Below are 9,539 nucleotides of genomic sequence, written 5' to 3'. Positions count from 1 at the left end.
GCATGTAAAACTGACCCCCAAAACCTAGGCCACCACCATACCTCTCCCCGAATTACTAATTGCCCCTCTTACAGTGGTAGAAATAGTTTATTCATAGGATGGTCTCGGTCTCTCTCTTTCTCTCTCACCATGCCCCTTTTTTATCATGGGCACTATTTTTGCTATATTTATAGCAAAATGATGAATCTAGGTCTTAGTCCAGAGGATTTTCTTGATTTGCCTTCTTTGGATCAATTTGCTAGTCTGACCTATTTTTAGCCTATTTACTCTTTGATCCATTTTTGGAAACCTTCCCTGTGAGATCCTTGGTACCCCATTATAGAAGATTTTGGGAGTCCTTGTGTAAGTTTAGACCAAGGGGTAGGGAAGATTCTGCTGCTCTATATCTTACCTCAAATGGATAGATCAGTCAGAAACCTGATGCAGAGGAGTTCAACATTTGAGGAGTTTTCCCTTATTAAATCACTGGGGAACCATTTTTAACATAATTCCTGTTGAGTTCGATTTTTCAGCTGTTTTAGACTTAAATAGACATGCTGATTTCAAAACTGCAGTTAGTTTTCGTCTATCACGTCAAGTTTATTCTCTACAGCCTATCTTAGGCCTGGATTTATCAAAATGTTCTAAATATCATATGCAATAGGAAAAGGGGCGTGTTTTATGGTAATAGGCTGTTTATCACAAAGTACGTTATCTTAGCGCTTCGCAAAGGTCTTACCGCAAACTGCATGAGCCACTTGTTGACAGAAAGAACATTATATTCTCACCTCTGGACATAAAACTGGGTCTCATGAAGCAATTTGTTAAAGCTTTGCCAACTGAAGGAGACTGTTTCAAGAATCTCATGTTGGCATTTCCTAGCCTGTTATTTGAAAAGATAAAGGCCGGTGTGTTTGACGGTCCACAGAAAACTCTTCAAACAGAACTAGCTAACATAAATTTATCAAACTCCGAATATGCCACAGCATCATGGCTAAACATCACAAAAAAAGTAGCAGACAGCATCAACCCCACTGTTACAAAAACAATAAAGAAATCAAAACACATCAACCAATGGTATAATGATAACATCAGAGCAGCCAAACGTATACTCCGAAAAAAAGAAAAAGAATGGAGAAGGAACAAAACTGCAGCCACACTAAACACATATCGGAACTACCTAACACAATATAAAAACACCATCAACAATGCAAAGAAAAGAATTCTTCTCAAACAAAATCACCAAATATCATCACAACCCCAGAATGTTATTCTCCATAGTACAAAACCTCACTAAAACCGCCCAGAAAAATACATGCACCAAACACAGAAGTAATGACTTTGCAGAATTCTTTAACAAGAAAATATCAAACCTAATACAAACCAATTTAATCGACAACAGCCAAAACATCAGATTGAACACTAAGGTAACCTCAACATGGGAAAACCTTGACACCACCTCCACCCTTGAAATTCAATCAATCATAAAAAAATGAACCCCGCCAACCACCCCCTAGACAGCATCCTCATAACAATTCTCAAAGCAATCGAACCCACCATATCTAAAACTCTCTCCAAGATCATCAATTTATCCTTGACTGAAGGTAATTACCCAAAATGCCTCAAATCTTCAGTAATCAAACTGATACTAAAAAAGAACAACTTGGATCCTGAAATCCTAGCAAACTACCACCCTATTTTAAACCTATCCTTCATAGCCAAGATCATCGAAAAAGTCATACACTCCAAACTTGATGACTACCTTGAAACAAACAACATCCTATCACCAACCCAATACGGATTCAGAAAGAACCTAAGCATAGAAACTCTCCTACTCTCACTAAATGACACTATACTAAGAGAATTTGACAAAGGCAAAAAATACCTACTCATACTCCTTGACCTCTCAGCTGCCTTTGACACAGTAAACCACACAATACTCCTAGAATGGCTGACTGAAATTGGTTTAACAGACACTACCTTACAATGGTTCTCATCCTATCTATCCGACAGAACCTACCAAGTATCAATTAACAACAACCCATCTAAAAGTTTAGCCTCAACACTGGAGTTCCCCAAGGATCAGCCACTCTGTTTAACATATACCTTCTTCCTATATGCCAACTACTAAAAGATAGTGGAATCACCCACTTCCTCTATGCTGATGACATTCAACTTCTAATCCCCATCCAAAACTCACTTGAAGATACGTACAAAGAAACATCTGCTCCACTTGTCTCAATTAAACATCTTCTAACATCCCTGAAACTCATAATCAACATCGACAAAACTCAAATAATAATCCTCATGGATAGAAAACCCAATCCATCACCACCACTCCAACTCATACTTGGCAATCAAATAAACCCAATACTCCCTGTCACCCACACCAGAAACCTAGGAATAATTATTGACAGAGACCTTTCCTACAAGAACCATATATCAAACAAAATCAAAGAAGGATATCACAAACTACTAACCCTAAGATGTCTGAAACCATTTCTTAATCCTTATGACTTCAGAACAGTACTACAAGTACTCATATTCTCAACCATCGACTACTGCAACTCCCTATTGATTGGACTACCTTACTCTAACATCAAACCTCTTCAGATTCTGAATTGATCACAAATCCATGACCATCATACACAAATTACTACACAACGAACATCAAGGTCAAAATGGTTTAAACATAACCCCCCAGAATCCCCAAAGAAACTTACGTTCAACCAACACAGGCTGTTTAACAGTCCCCCCCCCCCCATCAGAGATGCTCACCTGACAGCAACCAGAGAAAGAACATTTTCCATCACCTGCCCTAAAATATGGAACTCCCTCCCAAAAGATTTGAGAACCCAACCTAACCTCAAAACATTCAAAAAGAATCTAAAAACATAGCTGTTTTACAAAATCTACATTGACAATCAAGTATCCCAACAGCCAAACAAATAACAGAATTACCAACCGAAACCACGCAAAAACAAGACATCAGCCAGCACCAAGCAAACCCCTCTCATACAAAAATGATCTTATGATGGACTATAAAAATAGAATATCTTTACATTTAGCTAATTTCCCCACCCTTTTAACCCTCCTTTCCCCACTCTTCCTAGTCACCCCCCAGCTCTTCCACCCCTTCCTATCCCCTCTAATCCTAACCCATTCCTATCCTCTCTATCCGCTCTTTTTCAAATATAATATGTATCCTGTTATACCCTTAATTCGCATATGTTAAGATACTACCTTTTGAATCTTGTAAACCGTTGTGATGGCTTCACCGAACAACAGTATATAAAACTCAACAAATAAATAAATAAATATACATATAATGGCTGTCGGCTGACTATTATTGGAGCATCAGGCGAGATTGTCCACAGATTGAACACTGCCAGAAAAGCTATAAGCATAAATTTTTACCTTAATATGTATGTTTGATAGCAGAACTTTACTACTTGTACACAATTTGACTTACGGTAACAATATATAGCCTTTGTATGAATAAAATAACTCTAAATAAACAGTATATTCAGGTCATTTTTTCTTTTATTTCCTTTGTATGTACATTTTTTATGATTTTTGGGACAAAGGGAGGGTATCCTATACCTTAAAAAGGTGACGTGATAGAGAATAACTGGGGTCATTTTTTGATTCAGATGTCAAAAGTTAGTCAAAAACAAGGGTCAGATCTAACTCAACAAAAATTGTGTTCCCTAGTATTATCTTTTCATTTGGGAGACAAAAATGTTTTTCTACCCTTCCTGTTTCTTCACTCCTTTTTAGTCAAAGTCTATTTTTACTCCTTTTTGGGACTGAGTGTCCTTGGTACGTGGGACACAGTTTCCAATCCATGGGAGGAAGAGATGTCTTTCACCTAGGAAGAGCCCAAGGAATTGGAGGTTCAATCAGAAAGTAATGGATTCTTGTCTATTACCAGAGGGAAGGAGTTGAAGGTGTTCTTCAAGAGTTTATTTTTTTACTGACTCAAGTGTGCAGTGCTTGAGAGGAGAGTGCCCACTGGTACATTCAGAAGGAGATCTAAGACATTTATGAAGACTGCAGGAGAGGTATGATAATTGAGACTTGCTGTGTTCTGATAATTAATTGGGATTAAATTCTACCCATTCTAGAGTGGGGAGATTATTGCAAGTTAGAACAAGGATTCTGGGTTTTTTTTTTCAATTTGAGTAACTGGAAAGGACAAAGAGATAAATTGTTAAGGAAAGTGCCTTCCATAAATATAAAAAACTTTACTAGAAGAATGAAGTCACAAATGTATTAATTTGTATTCTTCATTATTAATCAAGTTTATTTAAACTCTAAGTGCTATAAAGAATCTTCAGTCAATGTATCAATTATCAGTAAAGGAGTTGGAAACCACATTGCCTCTCAGTATTATTTTTGCTTCTATTAGACAGTAGAGATTATCAATGCTGATAACAGGGACTGGAAAAGGGCTATGTAAATTGGTAAATGCAAAAGGTCCTTGAAGCTATTCTGCTCCCCAACAGGGAGCCCAGGACCTTGCAAGTAAATGCTATTCGTGGAAAGCTGGTTGCAGATAGGGCCTATTCTATTTCTATGTGCCTTTGGGGACAGCATTAGGGTTCCATCCCACCCAGAGGTTACAATTGTCTGTCTTTGATGAGTAAATCTGTATGTTATTCCCCATTACAAAATAGGACCTTTTCAAAGTTAGCGCAACAAAATGTAAGATCTGTGAGAAATATAAACTGGTCAATTGAAAAGTTTTTCCTGTTGCATCACTAGTGTTCTAGAGAAAAATAAGTGTGCATCACGTAAGTAGATTGTCTCTGGATTGCCTCTACTTTATTTGTATCCTTATGGATACATGATTACCAGAATTAGACTTAATGATCCAGAGGATGTTTTACCAAAAATGTAGGGAAATATTAGTTTCTGCCACTTTTCCACCAGTATACTCTTGCTGTCCTCCTGTTCTACTCACTGCCTTCCCAAACAGTTGCTAACCTTGGAGAAGTTGAGAGATATGATAACCCCCCTCTTCTGTTTAGGCAGTTGGCAGTACATTATCCCCCATCATGCACAGCTTCCCTGGGTTCTGCAAAAATAACGCTTAACCTCCACATTTTTTTTTCATAGCTGTTAAGCTAGAAAATCATTCTATGAATCAGGGCAACAATATATATGAGCATACTGGATGCTAAATATGAGATTCAAAATTCTAACCATAGATTAGCCCAGTAACTCAGCTATAGGACTGCATGCTGTGATGCGGAAGATTTGTGTTTGAATTCCTTATCTATTGGGATAGATAGGACTCAGGCACACTGCATAGCTGATGACCTGGAATTCCAAGGAAGTAGGGAAGGAGGCAGCTGCCACTGCAGTCCACCTGTCTGTCTCAAGAGCAGTGCTGGGAGAGTCCGTCTCCAGCTCTCAGGCAATGATGGATCCTGTGATGAACTGAACGGACAGTAACTTTCAAGGACATCATTCTCCTAACCAGTTTACCCCCAACTATCAGATGGGGAACTCACAAGATAGTAATGCAGGAGAATATTATAGACTTCTGTAAGTAACAGTAATGCTATAAAAGCTGCATGCACACACAGATGTTCCTCACTTATATATAGGAAACTAATGCTGGCAAGGGAGGAATTAGAAGAACTTCAAACAGATGCATTTGAAAGGAATCTTAGATATACTAAATATAAGTTTTTATGAACACTGTAATAAGGCAGAGTCCTTATTAGCATGGGTAGTTAACAGAAAACACGAATCTAATTACATTTATAGGCTCAAATCTGCTGTAGGGAATATAGTATTTATTGTTAAAGAGCTCTAGAAGACATTTGCTGATATATCTTCTGAATTATCTACTAAGGAATAAGCTTAGAAAAACAGAAGGCAAAAATTATTTTACAAAAATGGATTTTCCCAAAAATCACTAGGAAACAAGACATACTCCTCCCCTGGAAGGACAATAACAAATAAAAGTACTGCAGTAGCATTTAACATTAGAAAGGGAGATTACAATGAAAAGAGGATATTAGTTACAAGGAAACTAAAAGGAACAGTTGTGGGGGCTAAATGTCTGCATGAGACATGAACATCAAGTTTAAAAAGTCAATTACAGAAGACTGCTTTCCTTTCACATTACCAAAGGATGAAAGCAGACCAAATGACTTCCTGCATGGCTAAAAGGTACTGTGAAAGCGGCTATTAAAGATAAAATGACATTCCTTAACAAAAATGGAAAGGCAGGTCCTAATGAGGAAAATAGGAAAGAGCATAAGCACTGGTAAAGAAACTAGATGTAAAACTGTAATGCAGGTCAAGAGAGAATTTGAAGAGAAGCTTGCCAAAAAGGCAACAGTTAAAAATAAAAGCTTCCAGTGTATTAAAAAAAAAAAAAAGAGTCAGTTGTACCTTTAAATGACCAGGGGATTTAAAGAACGCTCTGGGAAGATAAGGTGGTAGCAGAAAAGCGTCATTAATTCTTTGCTTTGGTTTTCACCGCAAAAGATGTTCGAACTACACCCCTACTGACATCAATCTTTGTAGGTGATGGCTCAAATGAACTGAAGCAATTCACTGTGAATCTGGAATAGGTGTTTGAACAAACAGACATTCAAACTAAATGGCAGCAAATCACCAGAACCTAATAATATTCACCAGAAGTTCTGTAGCAACCCAAATATGAAATCTAAGACCTGCTACTGGCAATATGCATCCTATAATTAAAATATCACACTGCACTGAGGTCTGGAATATATCCCATATAACACCAATTTCTCAAAAAGGTTCTAGGGCTGATGCAGGCGAGCATGATGTTGGTGCCAGGTAAAATGGTAGAAATTATTGTTAAGCAAATAAATTCCTGAATGTAATAGTAAACTTTTGTGTGTAGTCCACTGCACACAAAAGTTAATTTAAATCCCACACTGAGGTGCTGCAATGCAAAATCATGCAAAGCAGCTCATTACTGTTGGATTTTGTGGAAACAAGTGGGTAGAAAAGGCTTCACGTGTTCATTTTCACTAAAAAGATACCTCAATGAGTTAAAGTTATCTTTGCTGCTGGGCTGGGGGAGCCGTGCTTTGCGCACATCGGCAAGCTCTGATAAAGGGGCCTTGTGGCATGGGTGAAGCCCCTCCCTGCTCTCCAAGTCTATTCTAAAATTACCTGGAGATCCCAGTAGACACCCCCCCCCCCCCCAACCGTGGATCATAACATTTGATAAACAATAGTTGAAACCACATCCCTTAAAGCACTATACTGCGTCCTCCAAAATGCATTAAAATGCTCATTAGGGCCATTTCTCCACCTCTCACTCTCCCTTCCTCATCAAAACCATAATGAGGAGGTGGTCTTCTGGGGGCAGGAACAATCACCATTTGGCCCTACCCCTCTGGCCATCAGGTTTGAAAATGGTACCCGTTAGGGATGTGCAGAGCAAAATTTTATGTTCATATTTTGTATGTCCGAAAGGGGGTCCCACTTGCGGCCAATATGGACATAAAAAAAATCCAATGAGTTGGGTATATGTACATATGTGCAAAAAAAAAATTTAAACCCCCTCACCCTCCTTAATCCCCCCCCCCAGACTTACCACAACTCCCTGGTGATCGAGCGAGGAGTGAGGACGTCATTTCTGCAATCCTTGGCGAGAAGCATGTGACGTCGGTGGCACGTCGAGTGACGCGGCGTCACGTGATTCCCGGCTCGTTCGCGCCGGACGGCTCGTTCGGCCCAAAAAGAACTTTTGGCCAGCTTGGGGGGGGGCCTCCTGACCCCCCCAAGCTGGCCAAAAGTTATTTTTGGGCCGAACGAGCCGTCCGGCGCGAACTTGCCGGGAATCACGTGACGCCACGTCTGAGTGACGCGGCGCCACGTGATTCCCGGCTCGTTCGCGCCGGACGGCTCGTTCGGCCCAAAAAGAACTTTTGGCCAGCTTGGGGGGGCCTCCTGACCCCCCCAAGCTGGCCAAAAGTTCTGTTTGGGCCGAACGAGCCGTCCGGCGCGAACGAGCCGGGAATCACGTGACGCCGGCGTCACTCGACGTGCCGCCGACGTCACATGCTTCTCGCCAAGGATTGCAGAAATGGCGTCCTCACTCCTCGCTCCATCACCAGGGAGTTGTGGTAAGTTGGGGGGGGGGGATTAAGGAGGGTGAGGGGGTTTATATTTTTATTTTGGCTCAACAATCGCGATTTCCCACATATCGAACATATCTATGTTCGATATGTGGGAAATCCGATCGTTTATGTCGAATCAATTTTTTAAGTAAAAAAAAAATATGAGTTGCGTTTTACTAATGCGGTCAATCCGAATGCACACCCCTAGTACCCGTTGACATTATGAGCTCCTGTGACATGTGGAAAGAAGCTTATGAGGTCAACTGGCACCATTTTGAAACCTGATGCCAGAGGTGCAGGAGTGAGTGGGGATTGCCCCTGCCACCAGAAGACCATCACTTTGATGGGGTAAGTTTTTTTTAATAGTAAAGGGGGTGGGAGAAATTATAATTTTAAATCATTTTGGGGATCACAGGGGTCGGGTTTGAAGGGGGCAGGGTTTTCTGTCAGTCTTGCACATAGTGTTTTTCCAAACCTGTCATCTACTGCCCCACCCATTACTTATGATCCACATCAAAAGGTTTGCTGGTTGTCCCTGATTTTAAAAATATCTGATTAGCCTAGTGTCATGACCGTATGTTTAGTGCTGCCGTCTATCAACTATGGAAAAAAACTCCCAGATGTTCTTAAGGTAGAAAATGAGTTTGAAAATGTTTGAACTCTCATCTGTATTTTTCTGCATTTCCAGTCTAATTTACCCTTTAGGTCACTTCCATGCTTGGCCACCGTGAAATATGTGGTTGAGAATAAGCCAGGATACCTTATATCAGTGGTTCTCAACCCTGTCCTGGGGACCCCCCCAGCCAGTCGGGTTTTCAGGATATCCGCAATGAATATGCATGAGAGAAAATTTGCATGTTATGGAGGCAGTGCATGCAAATGTTCTCTCATGCATATTCATTGTGGATATCTTGGAAACCCGACTGGCTGGGGGGGTCCCCAGGACAGGGTTGAGAACCACTGCTTTATATGTATGTTTTCACCCTGTTTGTTTAAATGTTACATCTTAATATTGTATTGAGTTAGGCGTCTGTTAATACTGTGAATTTTTATTGTAACCCGCTGAGATCTGTGGATTGGCTGGCTATAAATTTTATAAATAAATGTTTCTTCTGGCTTTATAGTCCACAAGTATCTTATAGGTCAGAGTAAGGGTTCACTGGGATCACTTGGCAATTTTGGGATATACTTGAGAGGGTGTGGGGGCTTCATACAGATTGCAAGTCCCCTTTAACAGTGTTTGCTGCTACATGGATCCTTCCTGAGCTGGAAACATGCAAAGTTTACAGCCATGGGAAAACATGAAAAATGCCATGCAAAAATGTAATATGGATGCAAATGAGCATCTAGCTCATTTGCATCTGTAGCTAATGCTCATGAAAATGGATCTGGTTAGTACATCTGCCTCTTAATGAGAAAGAGCCCGCATGTCTTACTAAT

This window comes from Rhinatrema bivittatum, chromosome 2, assembly GCF_901001135.1.
Source record: "Rhinatrema bivittatum chromosome 2, aRhiBiv1.1, whole genome shotgun sequence".
Taxonomy (NCBI): Eukaryota; Metazoa; Chordata; class Amphibia; order Gymnophiona; family Rhinatrematidae; genus Rhinatrema; species Rhinatrema bivittatum.
The sequence above is the reverse complement of the archived record's forward strand: the minus strand, read 5'-3'. Positions refer to the sequence as shown.